The sequence below is a fragment of the Chiloscyllium plagiosum genome, unplaced genomic scaffold, assembly GCF_037043375.1.
Source record: "Chiloscyllium plagiosum isolate Xiang-an unplaced genomic scaffold, Cpla_swu_hap1 HiC_scaffold_27, whole genome shotgun sequence".
Lineage (NCBI taxonomy): Eukaryota > Metazoa > Chordata > Chondrichthyes > Orectolobiformes > Hemiscylliidae > Chiloscyllium > Chiloscyllium plagiosum.
In genome coordinates this window covers 55,798,455-55,822,208 of record NW_028270165.1, presented here as the reverse complement: position 1 = coordinate 55,822,208, position 23,754 = coordinate 55,798,455, and the positions used below count along the sequence as shown (strand labels likewise).

The window sequence follows — 23,754 nt, the reverse complement described above, 5'->3', positions numbered from 1 at the left end:
CCTCCAGAATGCTCACCGGCTCCTGCCTGCTGTACAGCCGGCCGGTGTGGCCGTGACCCAGCAGCTGCGCCAGGAAGGCGGCGGTGCCCAGTGACGGGTGTCTGCCCCGGGCCGCACGGCGCCATTTTCCTAACGGCCGCCCTCCCGCCGCTTCCCCGCTCGAGCGACTTCTCCTCCCAACCGCCTTCGCCCCCGCGTGACGTCTGCACGGGGGGATGGGCGGGGCCGGGGGAGCCTCACCGTCACCAAGCAACAGCCACCTCGCGCTACAACTGCTCATTCACAAAAACAAACTCTCCTGTCTCGCTCTGCAGCTGCAGGGGGGACACTGCCACGTTTCCAGGAGCCCTGTCTGCATTGGGAAAGCTCACGGCTCAATTTAAACAGATATTCCCACATCTAACGGAACGGCGTCATACTAAATGGGGAAATCTGCATTTTAAAGGGACATGGACATTTTCACGGGCTATTTCTGCAAATAAAGAGATTTAATGGACAAGAGCTCGTGGGTCCACAGTTAAAATGCTTTAAACAACCGTTTTTTTATTTCACTGCCTTCCCAGGATACAGAACTTCTCCCATCTGAAATTGTTTGCCCAGAAAAAATATCCAGCAGGAATATGATTATGGAGCTATCAATAAAAATGTCTAATTTGGGTCACCCAACGTTATTAATGGAAGAACATTATCTCTTCAAGGTTCGATTTGCCCATCAAAATTCCTTGAATTTAAGGTGTTCCATTGTTGTTTCAATTATGATCCATTAAAAAGCAATATCCAGTCTCATCTGAGTGCAGAACCAACTCAACTGACTGAACAACCGAAACAACTATTCTGTATGAACTTTAGATGTGACATCCTCTCCCCCTCTCTCCGTTGACCCAATGGGATTAACCAGGGCTGGAAGTACCACTCTCAGAATACGATTGCTGATCTACAGTTTGCTTCTGCTGCTAAACATTAGGATTTAAAAGCTGCTAGCCTGATCCCGCACAATGCACAAAAACAGACTGTTCATCCGTGTCTGCGCAGAGGATAATTTTCACTTGGAATGGATCACAAAATAACAACTGTTACCAGTCCCACAACTCATTAGTTTCCTATGGATAAAGTTAAAAATCACAACACCAGATTGGAATCCAACAAGTTTATTTGGAAGCACTAGCTTTCGGAGCGCTGCTCCTTCATCAGGTAGTTGTGGAGAATTAGATCGTGATCCCGGAATTTGTAGCAAAAGAGTCCAGTGTCATGAAAATGTGATACATTAAACAATTTTAAATTAAATCTTCCATCTTTTAGAATGGGTTTCTGCTCTTAATCCCTGAATTTATTTTTAATTACCTTCTCAAGAATGTCATTTAAATGCAGAGTTTTTCTAATAACAGGTGTGAATTCTGTCTGGGTCCCAATGTTGAGTCAGACTGACATTTTTCTTAGAAAAGCTCTGCATTTAAATTACACTCTTGAGAAGGTAATTTAGAGTTTAGGGTGCAAATTAGGGTGGATTGGCTGTGCTAAATTACCTATAGTGCCCAGGGATGTGCAAATTAGGGTGGATGGTCCATGGGAAATATGGAGTAAGGGGGTGAATTTGTATTGGCAGGATTATTCTTGTAGATACATTCAATTTTGCTCAAAGAGCACGCAAACTGCAGGCAGTCAATCCATGTAATATTTTATAAATTCCTACTTTGGAAATAGGACCAGTCTGACTCAAGATTGGGATACTGATAGACTCGAACCTCACACCTTTAAAGCATTGTCTGAACTGAGATGTCACCTATTTTTTTATAAAACCTTAAGTCATCGAGAATGTGATTTAAAAGATCTATATTAATGAACCAAAACCTGCAACCCATTCTGAAAGAGGTAACAGCAATCTAGAATTGTTCAATATATCCTATCAGTTGCATGACACTGTGATCTTTTGCTAAGAAATCTGTGTCTTATTACCCTGCTCCACAGCTACCTGATGAAGGAGCAGCACTCCAAAAGCGAGTGCTTCCAAATAAACCTGTTGGACGAAACCTGGTGTTGTGAGATATTTAACTCTATCCACCCCACTCCAATACCAGCCCCTCCATATCGTATCTCGTGAACACAGCCCACACCTCCCGGTGCTGCTATTACACTTTACAATGCCAATGAAATGACTTACTCTGCACGTCTGAAAAAATTCCCAATTTCTCAAGATACGAGCTACTCATTCACTGCTCCATTTGATATGCGACATTGGAAACTTAGTGCAGCAGCCTGAAAGAAATTAGCAGTTTTAAAACTAAAAACTCTTGGAGCTCAGAGCTTTCAATAAGAATCTGAGCCCGGCAGTAAGTTCGGGTAACCTTTATTGTGAACCAGCTTTGTTACAGCTTCAGAACCCCCCCAGCAAAAAAGCGTAGAAAAATGAACTGCTTTTTAAACAGTTCAAAGCACACACACTCTCCACCCATCCCACCTCACCTTCTTTACTGTTTGTCACCACCAAGCTGTCCCTTTGTAACTGGATCCTTGGTACAGCGTAACTCGAAGGAAGTATTGCCTCACTCAGCAAAAAAAATTTATCAATTCAGGGTGCAATGCAGCTTCTTGATGAACAACCAGATAGTTAACGTCCCCAGGAAGGTGGGAGCAAAATGGAACATCAAGACATTAACACCAACACACTTCAGTCAAACATCTCTGCTCCCAGTAAGGGCAAAACATCCTGAAACTCCAGTCTTCACCATCAGATTTCTGCTTTCACAGAAGACGATTAAAGTCATACAGCACGGAAACAGACCCTTCGGTCCAACTTGTCTGTGCCAAACAGGTATCCTAAATTAATCTAGTCCAATTTGCCTGCATGTGGTCCATATCCCTCGAAATCCTTTCTATTCATGTACCCAACCAGAAGAATTTTAAAATTCCCCTCTCACCTCAAACATATGTCCCTCTAGTTTTGGACTCCCCTACCCTGGGGTAAAGACCTTGGGTATTCACCCTAGCCATGCCCCTTATGAATGTCAACATGGTCACCCCTCAGCCTCCGATGCTCCAGAGATAATATCCCCAGTGTATTCAGCCTCTCCCTGTAGTTTAAACCCTTCAACTCTGGCAACAGCCTTGTCAATCTTTTCTGACCCCTTTCAAAGTTACACAATATCTTTCCAATAACAGGGAGACCAGAAACAAATGCATTTTGTTTGCATAGAGTGGTTTGTGTGTGTAATGAATGTCCAGAAGAAGTGGTGGGTGCAGGTACAGTAACAACATTGAAAAGACATTTGAATAAATACATGAATAGGAAAGGTTCGGAGGGGCATGGGCCAAACGCAGGCAGGTGGGACTAGTTTCGTTTGTGAATATAGTCAGCGTGGACTAGTTGGGCTGAAGGGTCTGTTTCTGTGCTGTATGACTCTGTAACTGTAACTCTGTAAAATCACTTTCTTGCGTTCACTTATTTGATCTTCAAAAATCAGATGAATGCAGCCTTGGATATATTCAACGACCACCTAACTGGAGGAAAGCATCTGCACTTTACAACAGAATTCCTCTTGGTAAAATACCATTTGCCATGCTGATCGCTTGCTGCGCCTGTCTGACAACTGGCATTGACTGGTGTCGAAGGACGCTGAGGCATCTTTGTACATCCATACAGCATTCACGATGAAGGGGTCGGGTCCGAAACGTCGACTCCCCTGCTCCTTGGACGCTGCCTGACCTACTGTGTTTTCCCAGTGCCACATTTTGACTTGAATCTCCGGCATCTGCAGTTCTCCTTTTCTCCACAACCCAATAGATTAACGTTTGAACAATACACCTCCTTTCTGTTTTTTTCACAGCAAAGGCTATAACTTCACATTACGGTACTGCATTTACCAGGTGTTTGCAAATTGTGGTATTCTCTACATCGGGGAGACAGAGCATAAACTTGGGAATGGTTCACTGAGCATTGCAGCCGGGTCCGCAGAGGCTGACCAGACCTCCCCGTCACCACCCATTTTAATTCCCCTTCCCACTCCCTTTCTGACATGAACATCTTTGGCCTCCTCCATTGCCACAACAAACTAAACCACAACTTGGAGGAACAACACCCCATCTTCCACCTGGGCAGCCTACAGCTATTTCAAATAACTTCACTTCCCATCCCCCGATTCTTTTCTCAGCCTCGACCCCTCCTTTGCACTCCTCTCTGCCACCCATCAGGACGTACCCTCCACCTGTCTTCACCTATCCCCACTTCACCATCGTGTCCCAAGCACCCCTTTTCTCTGTATCATTCCCTGTACCCACCTCCAGTCCTGAACAAAGGTTACACCAAGATATCGACTCCTCCACCTCCTGATTTTGCCTGGCTTGCTGTGTACTTGCAGCCTGCCGCCTGTCTATTTTGCCCATTACGACACAGACCTGGACCAACGTTTCCAGACTCTGTCCCCTCCCGGATTCACTCCCTTTCCTTTCAGTTGCTGCAAGTCAACAATTGAACCCCAGAACGAAAAAGAAATGGAAAAGCGGGTGCAAAAGGAGAGTACCGCACTCACAGATATTGGACAGAGGAAAGAATTTGCAGTCTGGTTAAAGCTCAATCTTCATTCAGAGAGAGAGAGAGAGAGAGAGGAAGAACAGCAGCTTCAGCACCTCATGGTCCAATTTCTGCATTCAGTCAAAGGGATGGCTCTGATTGGCAGGAAGACCAGTCTCTTTCCGGTCCTCCTGGGTGTCCTATTGGTCCATCAAGGGAAGGTCGCGCGCCATTTTTTCCGGATAGCGATGACTATGCCCAGTGTTTTGCTGACACCGGCAAGCATGCGTAATACGTTTTTTGGGGATGTGGATGTTATTAATACATTTAAATGTCCAAGTGCCAAAAGGGAAAAAAAGGGTACAGCCACAATTGTTTTATTGCTTTTGCATTTTGTCTCGCTGCTCAACTTTTGTACATCTTTTCCCCTTGAGAGAGAGAGAGAGAGAGAGACAGACAGAGTGTCCCCCAGTGAGCTGACTGTGGGAAGGAGCTTTAACCAGTTACACAGACTGAAGAACTATTACACTATTCGCAGGAGGGAGTGACTGTTCACGTTTCCTGAGTGTGATCAGTTTCACTTGTTCATCAGAAACAGAGAGCCAAAAGGACACCAGAACTGCGGAGAAGTAGTGGGAATGTGGGGACTGGGGGAAGGGATACCATTCCCCGTCGGCACTAGAGATTCATCAGCTCAGTCGCATTGGGAAGAGGCAGTTCTTCAAAACATTACTACAACATTATTTCCCATTGACAAAAATACATTCACGCTGCCTGATTACCTTGAACTTATACAAGTGCCTTGTCATAACATCTTTAATCATACCTTTCGGCATTTTCCCTATGACATATGTTAAGGTAAATGGTCTGCAGTTTCCCATTCCCTGTCTCCCTCCTCGAAGAAAAAAAAGAGTTTACCAATTTAAAGAAACCTTCCCTGAAACTAATGGCATTTGGAAAATTAAAACCAATGTTTTAACTATTTCACTGGTTAGTGTTTCTTTAAGAGTCTTGGATGAAATCCTTCAGATACCCGGAACTTGTCAACTCATAGTTCCAACAGTTTAGTCAGTTTCCCTGGTAATTGTAATTTTCTTCAGTTCCTCCCTCCTTTTCAATTCCTGATTTACAGCTAATTCCAGGGTGTTACTTGTATCCTCTCTAGTGAAGACAGATTCAAGCTCTTTTCAATTCATCTACCATCTCTTTATACTCCGTTATTGAATCGCCAGACTCATTTTCTATAGAACCAACACTAATTTTGTTAACTTTTTTAAAGAAAGCTGAAGAAACTTTCCAACCTGTTTTTATATTTTTGGCTAACTTTCGAACCCTAATTGCTGTGCTACTCCTGCATTATTTCAGCTGTTTTGCCCGAGCTGTCAACTCGAGCATTAACCTGTCTGCTTCTTCTATTGAACTGACCTTGATTAAGTGTTGCAAAACACACAAGGACAAGTCTTTCCTCTCCAGAACGTCGTGGTACTTAACATGATAAAATTCACTTTGAAATATTGTTCATTCAAACTTTACCAAGCACATCCTACAGATTCAAAATTCAACAATGAGATGCAGTTTTGTTACAATCATTCAGTTTGAAGAGAAAAATTATTCATTTTGAAGAGAAGTTTGAAAACCCAGTCATTAACTGGAAGAACAAGTTTTTTTTGTTTAAAAATGTGAAAACCTAATCAACAGGAGTAACTTTGCAGAATAGTATGTATGGCATTAAATTGTAAATCTAGTTTTCTTTCCTTCCCTGCCATAGTTCCCACAAATCTTTATATGAATCTTGATAGTTCATTCACTTACTGGGAATAGTCCAAGACATGCAATATCTTTCTAGGATTCACTTGAATTCTTCTCAGGATTCCAAGTATATCTGGTAATTTTATGAGGATGCCTCCATTAGCTTTTGGCGAAGTGAACTTCTAGATTTCATTTGAGACTTCAAGGTTTAGATTGATCAGTTTGAATGTCGGTTGGAAACACCTCTGGTTCCTCATGGCTGTCCGTACTTTTAATCTCACAGCACCTAGTGCGTGAATGACTAAGCTGCTGCTGAACACAAACTGCTTTCTGTCAGCAATGCAAACCCCACGGTGGGTTGTTCTCACCATCTGGAAAAATGAAGGGGCAATCTCAGTCAGGATAGCACAACAACACTTCTTCCTCAGGAGGCTTATGCAATTCAGTATGTCAATAATGACCCTCACTAACTTTTACAGATGCACTATAGAAAGTGTTCTATCTGGATGTGTAACAACCTCGTCTGGCTCCTGCTTTGTCCAGAATGATAAGATACCCAGAAGGTTTTATGCGCATCGCAGACCATCATGGACGTCAACCTACCATCCATGGTCTCCACCTACACTTCTCTTTGCCGCAGAAATGCTGCCAACCCCCTAATGCTCTCTCACAACTTCAGAAGATACAGAATCTGGAAACACATGCACCAACAGATTCAGAAAGAGCTTCTTCCCTGCCATTGTTAGACTGATGAATGGACTCTCTTTGTACAAATGGAATGATCTGCAGAGAAAGTGGTGGAGGCTTGCACAATTACAATATTTAAAAGGCATCTGGATGGGTGAATGAATTAAGAAAGGTTCACAGGGATATGGGCCAAGTGTTGGTAAATGGGACTAGATTTATCCAGATTAACTGGTCAGCATGAACGAGTTAGACTGAGGGGTCTGTTCCCACGCTGGACATCTCTATGACTCTGTCCAATGCTCACTTACCGACCCCTTCAATAACAGCATAATTGGAAGTATATGACATAGCTACAACACATAATTACAACAATTAATTATAATCGAATGTGAGAAAACCACGAAGAGCACGTTGAATGTTTAACAACTCAATAACACTAGACAAATCTCTGACCCTTTTCACGTTCCAGTTCTGATAAATGCCATGAGGATCAGAAAGCCTTAAGAGAGCGCGAATCTGAAAGCTCTTCTCTTGCATTCACACTATCCGCCGCCAGTTGATACAAGTGTACAGTGCCTTCCCTCTTCTCTCTCCCTCCCAGAATGAGGAATAGAAAGGAGGAGATATTGCTTTACTCCCAGATATTGCCCAGAGTTGGGGAGGTCTCAGTCTGAAACTGATCGCACTACTTCCGCGTTGTGACGTCCTCATACGGGGCGGGACGTCCGGAGGGAGCCGGCCGATGACGATCCCGTGTTCCAAGATGGTTCTCTTCTATTGACCACGCGTTATGACATCACACAGTTAAACTGTGAGCCAATTGGAATCCCTGGATGACCGGAAGGAGACTGGTCCGCCGGCCAATCAGAACCGCCGTATTGACTGAATGCGGAAGTTTGACAATGAGCTTCTGAAGCTGATGCTGCTTCTCTCTCCCTGAATGAAGATTGAGCTTCACCTCAGACTGCAACTTCCTTTCTCTGTTCACTATCTGTGAGTACGGCACTTTCTTTTCTCACCCACCTTTCTATTCTGGGGTTAAACTGCTCAGTTTCTGACTCTTTATTCCATCCAGTCCATGCTGAACATGCTTCTAAACTAGCTAGTTTCCACCTGCCTGGAAGTGGTCTCCCATTTCAGGGAGAAATGAGGAATTTATTCTTTTCTTGTTAGTTTATGGAATGTTCCCCCACAGAAGGTAATGGAGACTGGCTCATGGAATGTATTCAAGACTTAATTGAAGAGAATTTTAAATGACAGGGATATGAAAGGTTATGGAGAACAGCAGGAAATGGAGTGACGGCCAAAGCAGCACAGATATGATTTTATGGAACAGCAGAGCAAACCCCAGAAGCTGAATGGCTCACTCCTGGTTCAATATGTGACAACCTATGTCCAGGGCAGGAAGAGGTGAGCATAGATCCATCAGTCAACATTTTTCAGCATTTTTAGGAGAATGTGGAGCATGGGGCAATAATACCTAGTGAGAATGGAGAGACACTGTGGCATTGAGAAGAAAGAATGTTCCACAGGAACCAGGATTGTCTGTTTGGAATTTCTATCCTTTGTAGATAGTGATGTCTTCTGTATTCTCTATTTTACAGGATATGAGAATGGATGGAATTGCAGCCATAAATCTCAAAACAAGATCTGATCGAGACAATCGATTCACTGGCATAGGAATGTTATCAGTCTTTTGAATCTCACTGGAAATTTTATTTCTCTTCTGTCTTGTCTGTTTTGAAATGTTTCAAACTTCAGTGAAGCTGAAGTACACAGACCTCAGTGAGCGTGTACCAGTGAACTGACTGTGGGAAGAGCTTTAAGCGGGTACAAAGTCTGAAATAGCAACATCCCGTTCACAGCAGCAAGACATAGAACACCTTCCATTTGTGAATGGTCCTTCAACTGATTGTCAACACTAGAAGGCGGTGGGGATTCCCACGTGATGGAGAAACCGTGGAAATGTGGGGACTGTGGGAAGGAATTCAAATTCCCATGCTTGCTTGAAAGCTATCGCCGCCGTCACACTGGGGAGAGGCAGTTCACCTGCTCTGTGTGTGGGAAGGGGTTTACCCATTCATCCGCCCTAGTGACCCACCAGCGGGTCCATACGGGGGAGAGCCTTTCACATGCAATTTGTGTGGGAAGGCGTTCGTTCGGTTATCCACCCTGCATAGTCACCAGCGGGTCCACTCTAGGGAGAAGCCTGCTCTGTGTGTGGGAAGGCGTTCAACCAGTCTTCCAACCTCCAGAGTCACCAGCGGGTCCACACCGGGGAGAGGCCGTACACCTGCTCTGTCTGCGGGAAGGCGTTCGTTCAGTTATCCACCCTGGTGACCCACCGGCGGATTCACACTGGGGAGAGGCCGTTCACCTGCTCCATGTGCGGGAAGGCGTTCACCCAGTCTTCTGCCTTGCTGACCCACCAGCGAGTCCACACCGGGGAGAGGCCTTTCTCCTGCTCAGTGTGCGGGCAGGTATTCACACGGTCCTCTGCCTTGATGAACCACCAGCGGGTCCACACCGGGGAGAGGCCGTTCACCTGCTCAGTGTGCGGTAAGCACTTCAGCGATTCATCCACCCTGCGGCGACACCGGTGGGTCCACACCAGGGAGAGACCATTCACCTGCTCCATATGCGGGGAGGGCTTCATTGATTCGTCTTCTCTGCGGAGACACCAACGGGTCCACACTGGGGAGAGACCGTTCACGTGTTCCATCTGTGGGAAGGCATTCATTCAGTCCTCTAACCTGCAGAGTCACCAACGGGTCCACACCGGGGAGAGGCCGTTCACCTGTCAGTGTGTGGGAAGGGGTTCATTGATTGGTCTTCCCTGCGGAGACACCAGCCTATCCACACTGGGGAGAGACCGTTCACCTGCTCCGAGTGCGGGAAGGGATTCAGTCAGTCATGCCATCTGCTCAGACACCAATCCAGTCACACTGAGTAGTGAACATTTGGATGCTTTGTGGGTGTTACTTGTCTTAATATTCAAGAGCTGAAAATGTGTTGCTGGAAAAGCACAGCAGGTCAGGCAGCATCCAAGGAGCAGGAGAATCGACATTTCGGGCATGAGCCCTTCAGGATTCCTGAAGAAGGGCTCATGCCCGAAATGTCGATTCTCCTGCTCCTTGGATGCTGCCTGACCTGCTGTGCTTTTCCAGCAACACATTTTCAGCTCTGATCTCCAGCATCTGCAGTCCTCACTTTTTCCCTTAATATTCAAGAGGGCATATATTCCCTGGTGAGTTGAGCACCTATTAAGACACACTTACTGATTTGGAGCATGTACTGAAGTCAGGAGGTGTGTATCTGTCATGTTTGACTCCGAAGAAATCTGGCTCCAGGATGATAACATGGTGTGACATATTGTGTTATAGGTCTCTTTACTAACCCACTCTCAAACGCTTTCTATTTAGTCATTCATAACTCTTTTCTAAGCTGCTCACAGGAGCCCTATATCTAATAATACTGCATTCCCATTTCATTCACTCATAACTCTTTCCTATAACATAGCTTTATTCGTTCATTCATAAAATTGCAGTTTTGTAGTATATTTTACTATTACAAAATAGAATAAGTTAAAACACCTCTTTTGACTCATTCCTGCTTTTTCACACCTTCATCCCTTACCAGCCCTTGCTACTAGCAGTGTTTTAGGCCTATTTCTGCATCAAAAGCTACCTCTGAATAACTGTCAACATAGTAATGTTTTCAGAACAATGCCTCCCTGCCATCTTATCACCATGAAAGAATAGAATATTAATCAGCACTTGCCAACTGTCTATTGGGACCTGAATAAATACATCAATACATAAATACATCAAGTAGTTTTCCTGACTCTCAGCCACTGTCCCCTTTAAGAAGCTGACTATCGAGACTGTGCTTCTATGAAATTGCAGGAATGAATGAAACTCATGCTGGCAAATACTAAACATATCTCACAATCCAGCAGTGATAAACAATTTAATATCCTTTATTATTTTATTCAGTGCAGGTACAATGTCTAACTTATTTAGAGCATATAGGCCGAGTAGTTTTACCAACATTTGCTGACTTAAAAGACGAAAGGACTAACACCTCTTAATTCTGCAAGCAGACCACACAGATAATCTCAATCCTATCAGGAGTAGCAGCCAGCGTTTATGTACAATAGATAAAACAATGGGACACCATAGTGACGGGGTGTTAATCTCTGTAAGAACTGTGTGTAAAGAGGCTGCTGTAAGGACGGTATTTTGGGATTCCATCTCCACCTCAAGCTTGTGCAACTTGCGGTTGCTGAATAAAGAGGCTAGTTGAACACGATCCCACAACAGGAACAGAGAATGCTCGCCCAGTGCTGAAGGTTGGACAAAAAGGAAATCTAAAGTTTCTGACTGGCTGACAATCCGAGTGGCGTTTGTGAGAAATGCCCGGAGCAATGTGGAAATTGTCAGGGTCTGGGTGACCCAACGATGTTCCCGAGCCACACAACAAGTGGCAGGGTAGAGGAGGGAATGTGGACATGGGTTATGTCCCCACCATAGCACTGGACAGCATGGAAACTGACCTTTCCATCCAACTTGGCCATGCTGACCAGATATCTGAAGTTAATCTCATCCCATTTGCCAACATTTGACCCATATCTCTCTCAATTCATCTATCCATCCAGATGACTTTGAAATGTTGTAATTGTACCAATCCCACCACTCCCTCTGGTAGCTCATTCCATACATGCATCACCTTCTGTGTGAAAAGGTTGCCCCTTAGATCCCCTTCCCCATCTACCTTAAACCTATGCCCTCTAGTTATGGACACCAAAGGGTCTGATTCCATGCTGTACAGCTCTATGAATCTAGTGTAAGTGATAACATATTGGTGGTACACATTTGATGGGCCAAAGGGCCTTTTCTGTACTGTATGATTCTGTGATCAGAAAACTCCTGTAGAGTTCCACAAAAAGGAATGCTCTCTGAATCGGACATCATTTATAACAGATTAATGCAATAATAACTTTAACGTGGAATTTAAGAACAGACATCATTCCATTAGAGCACGTTCTTTCTGCACTGAAACCATTCTGTTGTTGGTGGGAGATCAGGCTGAGGAGCTTTAACTATTTAGGTTTAGATGTTATGCATATAAGTCTGGAATAACAGTGGATTAGGAATCGTGTTTAGAGAGAATGGTACTCCAAGCCTCTCTCATCCTGTTGTGTTAACGAGAGAGAGAGGATGTCACATCTATAGATCCGACAGAAGAGTTGTGCAGCTTGTTCGGTCAGTTGAGTTGGTTCTGCTCTCAGACAAGACTGGATGTTGATTTTGATGGATCCCTATTAAACGCTACATCAGAACACTCCAAATCCAAGGAATGTGTCATGAGTAGATCAAACATGACATTTGGAGAAATAGGTGCTGACATTTCTATCCTTGTGGGGGCTGGGGGATGTCTTCAGATCAGGGAACGTATGTGGAGAGAGAATTGGTTAATGTCTCGTGTCTGATCTCACTCTCATTCAGAACTGAAAGGGGCTGGAAAATGCTCGTTTTTATGGCATAGACAGAGGGGGGAGTAAGACCGAGGGGAAAATCTGGTGAGAAGTACCCCGAGCCAAAGAGATAGATTGATAATGATGGTGAAGGTGAGATTGAGGTATCATATGGGTGTTAATGGAAGTGTGAAAGGGAGAAAGCATCCACACTGCTCAGAACAAAGTCAACAAGACATGCCTGTGTGAGCAAATGGAACAAAATTGGAGAGGACTAAGCAGGGTAGACTGATACAGTGAATGGTAGACCCCTGGGGATTGTTGCTGAATGAATAGCTCCAGGAGTGCAGACGTTAATCCTTGAAAGTGGAGTTGCGGGTAGACAGAGTGATGAAGAAAGTGCTTGCTTTCGTGGGTCACAGCATTGATTAAATGAGTTGGGACGTCATGTGGTTGTACAGGACATTGGTGAGACCACTTTTATAACACGGCATAGAAGTCTGGTCGCCATTCATTTGGAAGGACCCTGTTAAACTTGTGAGGCTGCAGACAAGATTTACAGGGATGTTACTGGGACTGGAGGTTTTGAGTTATAGGGAGAGGCTGGGGCCTTTTTTTACCCTGGAGCGTTAGAGCCTGAGGGGTGACCTTATACTGATTTATAAAATCATGAGGGGCATGGAGAGAGTGAATAGTCAAGCTCTTTTTTTCTCGGGGAGGGGAGGGGGTGGGGGGGAAGGTTCAAAACTAAAGGGCACAGGTTTAAGGTGAGAGGGGGAAATATTTATAAAGGACCTAATGGGAAACATTTTCATGCAGAAGGTGATGTTTGGATGGAATGAGCTGTCAGAGGAAGTGGGTACAATTGCACATTTTAAAACGTATCTGGATGAAGGGTTCAGGTTTAGAGAGATATGGGCTAAATGTGGAACTTGGGTCTGGGCCAGATTGAGACATCTGGTCGGCATGGATGAGTTGAACCGAAGAGTCTGTTTCCGTCTAGTGTGACTCTATATCTATCCTCTATGACCAAAACCAGACCTCTTCACTGATAATCTTCCTGCTGGATTTTTTTTTAGAGCACCCAATTTCAGGAGATTTCTGGTGGGTAAAATTGGCATCTATCCTGTATCATGGAAATTCTGGAAAATAAAAATAAATAGTTCTCCCTGTGAATGGTACAATCCTCCCCACTGCTACCTCTCCAATGAACAATTACAATCCTTTCCGCCCCCACACCCATTCAGGGTACAGTCCTCCCCTACCCACATCTGACATGAATGGTATGACACTTGTTGTCTGAATTGTATAATTGTCCCCTTCCCATGTGAATGGTACAATCCTTCCACCCCCCCACCACAACCCATGAATAGTAGGATCCTTCTCAGTTCCCCATTCCCCCCAGAATGGTACAATTCTCCCCTGAGAATCCTGAGCTGGGAACTCCCAAGTCTCTTTGTGCTTCCAGCATGGACCCTTTCTGGAACTCCACTTGCCCCCTCCTGAAAAATGTCCCTTTATACCACCACTCTGCCTTCTGCCAGCCAATCCTCAATCCATGTCAGCACCTTGCCCCTAACACCTGGGACTCATCTTATTTCACAGCCTCCTGCGCTGCACCTTGTCAAAGGCCTTCTGGAAATCCAAATCACTCTCATCCACTGGCTCTCCCTTTGTCTAACTTACTCATCCGCTGCTCAAAGAATCCTAATACATTTGTCAGACATGACCTCCTCTTGTCAAAGCCATGCCGATTCAGTTCTGTTTTACCACGCACCTCGAAATATTCCACACTCTCTCCCTTCAAAATGCGTGTTCAGTTTACCCATTTTACAATAAATAAGCTCTTCTGTTAATTAAAATGTAACCAAGTTTAAAGACATCATATTATGTATGTACACTGTCTTTGCCCCTTGTAATATATTATCCTTCTGAAGAAGTCCTTCAAAAAATATTAGCACAAGGTATGAAATGGACATTGGAGTGAAAAAGGATGAGAGATGTCTTAATAGAGGTATACAAGATGTTGAGAGGCATAGATAGAGTAGATAGCATTGGAAGAAATGATTGTTACAAGTCGGCATAATTTTAAGGTAATTGGAGGAAGGTTTGGGGGAGATGTCAGAGGAGGTTCTTCACGCAGAGTGGTGGGTGCATGGAATCCACTGCCAGCGGTGGTAGTAGAGTCCGATATATTAGCAACATTTAAGCGATAGGCACATGGAAGTTAGTACATTGAAGGGTATGCCTCATCTGAGAGTAGGATAAAGTGCCTGTACTGTTCTGTGTTCTATGTCAAACGTTTCGGATTTGTGAGCAGTACAGTCAGATCCGAGCAAACAAGGACATGCAGGTCATACGGCGCTTAGACCGAGCGAGGCGTGCAGGGTTACGGCTGCACAGGGGTGCACAAAAGGAAGGTCAACATTTAGATTTCAAATTGGACCATTTGGATGGTGTTGGACAGAGGAAGGAAGTTGCCGTCTGAGTTAAAGCTCAACCTTCATTCAGAGAGAGGAGCAGGAGCAGCAGCAGCTTTAGAAGCTCATGGTCCACCTTCCGCATTCAGACAATACGGGGCGCTCTGATTGGCCGGATGACTCCTTCCGGTCCTCCAGGGTTTCCCAGAGATTGACCAGAACGATGAGGGGCGGTGCCCCATGCCTATCTGACACATGCGCAACAGCACCTCCCTCTCAGCGCACGTGCACTGTCCCCCATCAGAAGAGGGGTTTCTCCATCGCATGGGAGTGTGGGAGATATAGCTGCCATTAAAGAGATTAAATCAAGTGTCTCATATGCTTCCTTAACTGTCCTACTCGTGTGTTGTTGTAGTACATCTCAGGAACTAACCTTTAATCGATTTTAAATGTATACACTGAATGAAAGACTACAGGTGTTTACCTCTAAACTCTATTTCCAGTTCAGTGTCAGTATGTTGCTCTGTATCTGTCCTCAAATAAGGACCGAGTCAATACCCTCCACCTGTCACTCCTGAACGTTAATTTTGTTTTTTGTTTGCACATTCCAACACTCTGTTTCAATCATTTGTTAAAAGTTATTCGTGGTACATGAGAGTTGCTGGCTGGCCAGCATTTTGTTCCCCTTGAGAAGGTGGTGATGGGCTGCCGTTTTGAACTGCTGTGGTCCACACGCTTCACGATGACCCACAATGTCCTTAGGGAGGGAATTCCAGGATTTAGACCCAGCAACACTGAAGGAACAGCAATATATTTCCAAGTCAATATGATGAGTGGCTTGGAGGGGTACTTGCAAGAGATTGTGTTCCCAAGTAGCTTTTGTCCTGGTCCTTCTAGCTGGAAGTGGTTGTTAGTTTGGAAGGTATTTTCTCAGGTTCTTTGCTGAATTTCTGTGGTGCGTCTTGTAGATAGTACACACTACTGGTTCTGAACAGTGGAGCAGAGGGAGTGCATGTATGTGGATATGGTGCCAATCTATCAGGTTACTTTGTCCTGGATGGTATCAAGTTTTTTTCAGTGATGTTGAAGCTGCACCCATCTAAGCTGGTGGGAGAGTATTCCACTTCACTGCTAAATTGTGCCTTGTAGAAGATGGACAGATGAAAGTATTTGACAAATGCACTGCTTCCACAAGATCTAGTGGATTTGTGCCACTTTTACCCACCAAAAAGCTCCGGACACTGGGTGCATTATAACAAATCCAGTGGGAAGATTATCACTAAAAAGGTCAAGTTTCGCTCATAAAAGGTTTACAAAATTTTGAGGGGCATGGATAGGGTAAATAGGCAAAGTCTTTTCCCTGGGGTCAGGGAGTCCAGAACTAGAAGGCATAGGTTTTGGGTGAGAGGGGAAAGATATAAAAGAGACTTAAGGGGCAACTTTTTCACACAGAGGGTGGTACGGGTACGGAATGAGCTGCCAGAGGAAGTGGTGGAGGCTGGTACAATTGCAACATTTACGAGGCACTTAAATGGGTATATGAATAGGAAGGGTTTGGAGGGATATGGGCCGGGTGCTGGCAGGTGGGACTAGTTTGGGTTGGGATATCTGGTCAGCGTGGACGGGTTGGACCGAGGGGTCTGTTTCCATGCTGTACATCTCTATGACTCTAAGTGTTATTGACTTATAGAGTCATACTGCACTGAAACAAACTTCAGTTCAACACATCCATGCTGACCAATTGTCCGAGACTGACCCAATCCTAATTTCCAGCATTTGGCCCATATCCCTCTAAACCCAAATGATTCATCCAGACACCTTTCAAATGATGTAATCGTACTCAACTGTACAACTTCCTTTAGCAGCTTGTTCCACACACACACAACCATCAGCATAAAAAGATGGTCCCTTACATCCCTCGATCTAATCCCCCATCACCCACAGCACCCCTTGTCCATTCCCCTGCCACACATATCGCCCCCATTCATTCACCCCCGTCACCCACAGTGCCCCCTGTATGTACCCCTGCCACCCACAACGCCCCCTGTTCATTCTGCCCGCCCCACCATCCACAGTGCCCTATCCATTTCCCCTGCCACCCACAGCACCCCCGTCCATTCCCCTCCCACCCTAAGCACCCCCTGTCCATTCCACTACCCCGCAATTCATAGTACCCTCTGTCCATTCACCCATGGCTCCCATCACCCTCACTGTCCATTCCCCCTGCCACCCACAGCACCCCTGTCCATTTAGCCGGCACACACAGCGCCCCCTGTCAATTTCTCCCCTCCCCCCGCCCCACACAGCGCCCCCTGTCCATTCTCCCTCTCTACTTCTAACACCCTGTCCGTTGTCTCTCACGCCACCCTCTGCACCACTGTTGTTTCTCTTCGCACTCTCTCCCCTCCATCCATTCTCTCTCCCTCACCCTCTGTCGCCATTCATTTTCCATCACTTCCCCCACCCTCTGCCACACAGCCCATTCCCTCTTCCCCCCACCTTCCATCCCCATCCATTCTCTACCCACCCAGTGCCCCTGTGCATTCTCTCTGTTTCTTTCTCTCCCAACACTCTGCATATCCAATTCGCTCTCTCCTCACCCCATTCTGTATCACTCCTCCCCAGCACTCTGCATCCCCTCCCCCATTTTCTCTCTCTCTTGCCCCTCTCTCATTCTCTGTCACCCCCAGTCTTTCTCTCCGCTCTACCCTCTGCCCCCCTGTCCATTTTCTCTCTCTCTCTCTCTCTACTCCCCCCCCCCCCCGAATCTGTCTCTCTTCTCCCCAGCTTCCCCCTCACTCCAGTCTTTCTCGTGTCTTGAGCCCTTCTAAGGAGAGAGACAGAGAATGGGTCGTGATGAAGGGAAAGATGAGAAATGGCTGATCTTTACAATTGACAATAGCTAAAATGATATATTCAGAAACATTGTTAAAGTCTGAAAGTACATACATTCTTTTTTTTTTTAAATACCTGCTGAAATCTTTCTGAAACTTGCATTTAGGCTACAGCTCAGGACTGGCTGTAAGGGGTGAATGGACAATTCCTAGTCTTGTGTAATTGGTTCCAACTATGTAGAAATAGAGTTGTAGAGCACGGACACAAAGCCTTTCAGGCAAGGCTGACCAGATATCCCAATTTGCCAGCATTTGGCCCATCTCCTTCTAAACTCTTCATATTCATATTCATATACCAATCCAGATGTCTTTTAAATGCTGTAATCGTAGCAGTCATCACCAATTCCTCTCGCAGCTCATTCCAAACGCACAACATACTCTGTGTGAAAAAATTGCCCCTTAGTTCCCTCCATAAATCTATACCCTGTAGTCCTAGACTCGCTCCGACTACCCTGGGGAGAAGGCATACAAAAGTTGAGCAGCCAGACAGAATGCAAAAGGAATTAAAAGTTGAACCACAGGAGAAAAAAAAATGGCTCCACCCTTTTTTTCTCCTATCAGCATTTGAACACTTAAAAACTGTCAGTAACAGCGACATCTCCACAGATCATACTGCGTGTGCTCCTCGATGTCAGTAAGGCACTACTCATGTTTGGCAGTGTCAGCAAATCACTGCGCATGCTCCTCGCTGTTCGCTGAAGAGGCGTGCGACGAACTTTTGACGAATCAATAGAAAGTCAAGGAGGACCGGAAGAAGAATGGTGCTCCTGCCACTCAGAGCTACCCTATTGTCTGAATGCGGAAGGTGGACCATGAGCTTCTGAACATACTACTGCTCCACTATCTGAAAGATGATCGAGCTCCAGCCCAGACTGCAACTTCCTTCCTCTGTCCAACATCTGTGAGTATGGCACTCTTTTTTTTCTCACCCCCTTTTTCATTCTGGGATCAAAGGGCGTGGGTTTTGACCATGCTAAATTGCCTATAGTCATCAGGGATGTGTAGGTTAGGTGCATTATTGAGTAGTAAATGTAGAGTAATACGGTAGGAGAATGGGTCTGGGTGAGTTGCTCTTCGGTGGGTCAGTGTGGATGTGTTGGACTACAGGGATTCTATAAACTATTGACTTGTAGCAACTGAAAGGAAAGGGAGTGAATCCAAAGGGAGGACAACTCAGGAAATGTTGGTCCAGGTCTGTGTCTCAATTGGTAAATAGGCAGGAGGCTGGAAGAACGTAGCAAGCCAGGCAGCATCAGGAGGTGGAGAAGTTGAAGTTTCAGGTGCAACTCTTCTTCAGGACTTGGGGTGAGTATAGGGAGAGCTGCAGAACAAGGGTGTGCTGGGGTCAGCGTGGTGAAGTGGGAATAGGTGAAGACAGGGAGAGGGTACAACCAGGTTGGTTAATTTGTGGAAGGAATCTGGTTGGTGGCATGGAGGAGTGGAAGGGAGTTGGGGAATGGTAAGGGAGGTTATCTGAAATTGGAGAACTCAATGTTGAGTTCTGGGAGCTGTAGGCTGCCCAGGCAGAAGATGAGGTGTTGTTCCTCCAATTTGCAGTTAGGTTCATTGTGGCAATGGACGAGGCCAAAGATAGTCATGTCAGAAAGGGAGTGGAAGGGGAATTGAAATGGCCAGTGACTGGGAGGTCCGGCTAGCCTCCGCGGACCCGGCTGCGATGCTTGGCAAACCATTCCCCAAGTTTACACTCAGTCTTCCCGATGTAGAGAAGACCACAATTGGCAAACATGTGGCAAATTCAGGACCTGAAAGTGAAGTTAGAGCCTTTGCTGTGAAAAAATGCAGAAAGGAGGTTTATTGTTTCAATGATGATATATTGAGACGTGGAGAAAGTGAGAACTGCAGATGCTGGAGATCAGAGTTGAAAAGTGTGGGCTGGAAAAGCACAGCAAGTCAAGCAGTATCCGAGGAGCAGGACAGCTGACGTTTTTGGCATGAGCCCTTCATCAGAATGATGTGTGGATGTACAAAGGGACCTCAGCATGCTTCTACACCAGTCAATGCCAGTTGTCAGACAGGTGCAGCAAGTAATCAGCAAGGCAAGTGGTATGTTAGCAAGAGAAATTGAGTTCAGAAATCCGAATGTCTTCCTGCAGTTAGGGGGTCATTGAATATATTCAAGGCTGAGTTCAATGATTTTTGAACAGCAAAGATGTGTATGTTTGTGGGGAAAGGCAAGAAAATGGTTTAAAGACCAGTACAGAACAGTTCGTCATATAGCTTAGAAACAGACCCTTCAGTTCAACTTGTTCGTGCTAATTATATTCACAAACTAAACTAGTCACACCTGCCTGTGTTTCGCCCCAAATCCCTCCAACTTTTCATATTCATGTACTTATCCAAATGTCTTTTAAACATTGTTACAGTACCTGCATCCACCACTTCATCTGGACATTCATTCCACATACAAATCACTCTCTGTGGGGAAAGAAAAGGTGCCTCACATGTCTTTTTAAAATGTTTCTCCTCTCACCTTCATTATTTGCTCGTGAATCTTGAAAACCCCCACCCGACGGAAAGGACACCTGCCGTTCACCTCATCTACTCCCCCTTATGATTTTATAAACCTCTATAAGGTTAACTCTCAACCTACTGTGCTCCAGCGGAAAATGTCCCAGCCTATTCACTTAGATGTTGGTGGATCCATATCCAGTTATGATTTGTTGAATGCTGGTGCAAGCTTGAAAGACCGAATGGCTTACTCCTGCTCCCAATTTTCTCTCGCTGTGTCCAGGACAGCAAGAGACCATAAGACATGGGAGTTGAAATTAGGCCATTCAGCCCATCTGGTCTGTTCAATCATTCAAACATGGCTGATAAGTTTCTCAACCCTATTCTCCCGCTTTCTCCCTATAATACTCGATCCCTTTGATACTCAAGAATCTATCTATCTCAGTCTTGTATATCCTAAGTGACCTCACCTCCATAGCCTTCTGTGGCAATGAATTCCATAGATTCACCATTCTCCGGCTGAAGACGTTTCTCCTTATCTCTGTTCTGAAAGGTTTTCCCTTCACTTTAAGGCTGGGCCCTCAGATGCTAGTCTCTCCAACCAATGGAAACATCTTCCCAACGTCCACTCTGTCCAGGCCGTTAAGTATTCTGTATGTTTCAGTAGGATACCCCCTGAGTGTGGGCCAGTTAATCAGCATGACACAGACCCTTCAGGATGAGTTACAGCAGGGATTAGGATAGGCAAAGTGAGAGTGGAGGGAGAGTGTGTGGGATGGAGATTTTCAGTTACTTGGGAATAAAAGAGGAAAGAGAGTTCGCTACGAATTAGAATTGATCGGATGGGCCAATAGGCTAAGGAGTAGCAGAGGGATTTTAATTCAGAGAAATGTGATGTTTTGCATTTTGCCATAAGGGGAAAAGACATACAAAAGTTGAGCAGCCAGACAGAATGCAAAAGCAATAAAATGTCGAGCCACAGGGAAAAAAAAAACTTGTGGCTCCAACCTTTTTTTCTCCTATTGGCATTTGGACACTCAAAATCTGTCAAGGAACACGAGCATCCCCATTGAGCATTCTATGTATGTTTGCCGGTGTCAGCAATGCAGTGCGCATGTCTGCGGTGTCAGCAAAACACTGGGCATGCTCATCGCTGTCCGCAAAAAAGGCGTGAGACATTCTTTTGACGAACCAATAGAGAACCCTGGAGGACCGGAAGGAGATTGGCCCTCCTGCCAATCAGAGCCACCCCATTGTCTGAATGCGGAGGTTTCAGCATGAGCTTCTGAAGCTGCTGCTCCTCTCTCTCTCTGAATGAAGATTGTGCTTCACCCAGACTGCAAATTCCTTCCTCTGTCTAAGATCTGTGAGTACGGCTGTCTATTTTCTCGCCCCCTGTTCCATTTCTTTTTAATTCTGGGGCTCAATTGTGGACTTGCAGAAACTGAGAGGAAAGGGAGTGAATCCGGGAGGGGACAGACTCTGGAAACGTTGGTCCAGGTCTGTGACGCAATGAGCAAAATAGACAGACAGGTGGCTGGAAGAAGAACACAGCAAGCCAGGTAGCATCAGGAGAAGGAGAAGTGGACGTTTCGGTTTCTTCATGACGGGGGTGGAGGTGGGGGTAGAGGTGCAGATAAAGGGTGTGCTGGGAGCAGGATGGTGAAGTGGGGATACGTCCTGGTTGGTCAATGGGAGGAATGAATCTGGGAGGGAGGGAGGAGGGGGCTGGGAATGGAGTCAAGGGATGGGAAGGGAAGGGCGATTTTGTTTTGAAATTGGAGCACTCAATGTTGAGTCCTCCGGGCTGTAGGCTGTCCAGGTAGAAGATGAGGTGTTGTTCCTCCAATTTGCGGTTTGGTTTGTTGTGGCAATGGAAGGTCTATGATGGTCATGTCAGAAAGGGAGTGGAAAGGGGAATTAAAATGGATGGTGACTGGGAGGTCTGGTTGGCCTCTGTGGACTCAGCTGCGATGCTCAGCGAACCATTCCCTAAGTTTACGCTCTGTCTCCCTGATGTAGAGAAGACCATAATTTGCAAACAGGTGGCAAATGCAGTACCACAATGTGAAGTTATAGCTTTTGATGTGACGAAAAAGCAGAATGGAGGTGTATTGTTTAAATGGTGATTATATTGGGATGTGCAGATGCTGGAGATCAGAGTCAAAAGTGTGGTACTGGAATAGCACAGCAGGTTAGGCAGCATCCAAGAAGTAGGAGAATCGATGTTTCGGGCACGAGCCCTTCATCAGGACTGATGTGTGGATGTACAAAGAGGCCTCAGCGTCCTTTGGAACCAGTCAATACCAATTGTCAGATGGGTGCAGCAAGCAATCAGCAAGGCAAGTGATATCTTAGCAAGAGAAATTGAGTTCAGAAGTGGGGATGTCTTCTTGCAGTTAATGGGGACATTGAATATATTCAAGGCTGACTTCATCTAATGTTTGAACAACAAAGATGTGGATGCTTATGGGGAAAGGCAAGAAAATGGTTTTAAGACCGGTACAGAACAGTTACAGAGTCATACAGCACAGAAACAGACCCTACAGTCGGACTAGTCCATGCTGACTATATTCACACAAACTAAACTAGTCCCACCTGCCAGTGTTTGGCCCATATCCCTCCAAATCTTTCCAATATATGTACTTACCCAAATGTCTTTTAAATCTTCTTACTGTATCTGTATCCACCACTTCTCTGGATCTTCTTTCCACACACAAACCATTCTGTGTAAACAAAAAAAAGTGCCCCTCATGCCTTTTTAAAATCTTTCTCCTCTCACCTTCAAATTTGCTGCGTAATCTTGAAACGCCACCCTCGGGAAAGGATACCCAGCAGTCATCTCATCTATGCCACTCATGATTTTGTAAACCTCTGTAAGATCACCTCTCAAACTATGCTCCAGTGAAAACTTCCCAGCCTAGATGTGAGTAGATTCATGTCGAGTTAGGATCTGTTGAATGCTGGTGCAGGCTTCAAAGGCCCATTGGCTGACTCTTGCTCCCAATTCTCACAGTCTGTGTCCAGGATGGCAAGAGACCATAATACATAGGAGCAGAGTTAGGTCATTCAGCCCATCGAGTCTGCTCTGCCATTCAATCATGGCTGATAGGTTTCTCAGCTCCATTCTCCTACTTTGTCTCCGTAATCCTCGATCTCCTTGATACTCTAGAACCTATCTATCTCAGTCTTCAATATCCTCAATGACCTGTCCACCACAGCCTTCTGTGGCAGTGAATTCCATAGATTCACTACTGTCTGGCTGAAAAAGTTTCTTCTTAACTCAGTTCTTAAAGGTCTTCCCTTTACTCTGAGGCTGTGCCCACTGGTTGGAGAGACTAGAACCAATGGAAACATCTTCCCAACGTCCACTCTGTCCAAGCTGGTCAGGATTCTGAATGTTTCAATTGGAACCCCCCTGAGTGTGGCCCTGTTAATCAGCATGAACCACACCCTTCAGGATGAGACACAGCAGGGATTAGGTTCAACAAAGTGAGAATGGAGGGAGTGTGTGGGATAGAGATTTTCAGCTTCAAAGGAATAAGAGAGGAAAGA

The 23,754-nt window shown here is 45.4% G+C and overlaps 2 protein-coding genes and 1 pseudogene across 4 annotated transcripts in view; 2 read left to right on the top strand and 1 right to left on the bottom strand.

The window, feature by feature from the left end:
* Window positions 1-109, bottom strand: part of LOC148144190 (uncharacterized) — a 244,929-nt gene extending 244,820 nt beyond the window's left edge. The window contains exon 1 of one of the 2 annotated variants that reach the window (XR_015751407.1): window positions 17-109. The gene's annotated coding sequence lies outside the window, so the exon portion shown is untranslated. The remainder of the gene's footprint in view (window positions 1-16) is intronic. The other variant, XR_015751406.1, reaches the window with a different exon arrangement.
* Window positions 1-23,754, top strand: part of LOC148144182 (uncharacterized) — a gene marked incomplete at its 5' end in the record, with an annotated part of 303,554 nt that overhangs the window by 19,395 nt on the left and 260,405 nt on the right. The window lies entirely within an intron of this gene.
* On the top strand, window positions 7,838-9,973 carry LOC148144189 (uncharacterized; annotated as a pseudogene). The gene is made up of 2 exons (XR_015751396.1): window positions 7,838-7,933; window positions 8,545-9,973. The product of XR_015751396.1 is annotated as an uncharacterized LOC148144189 (transcript).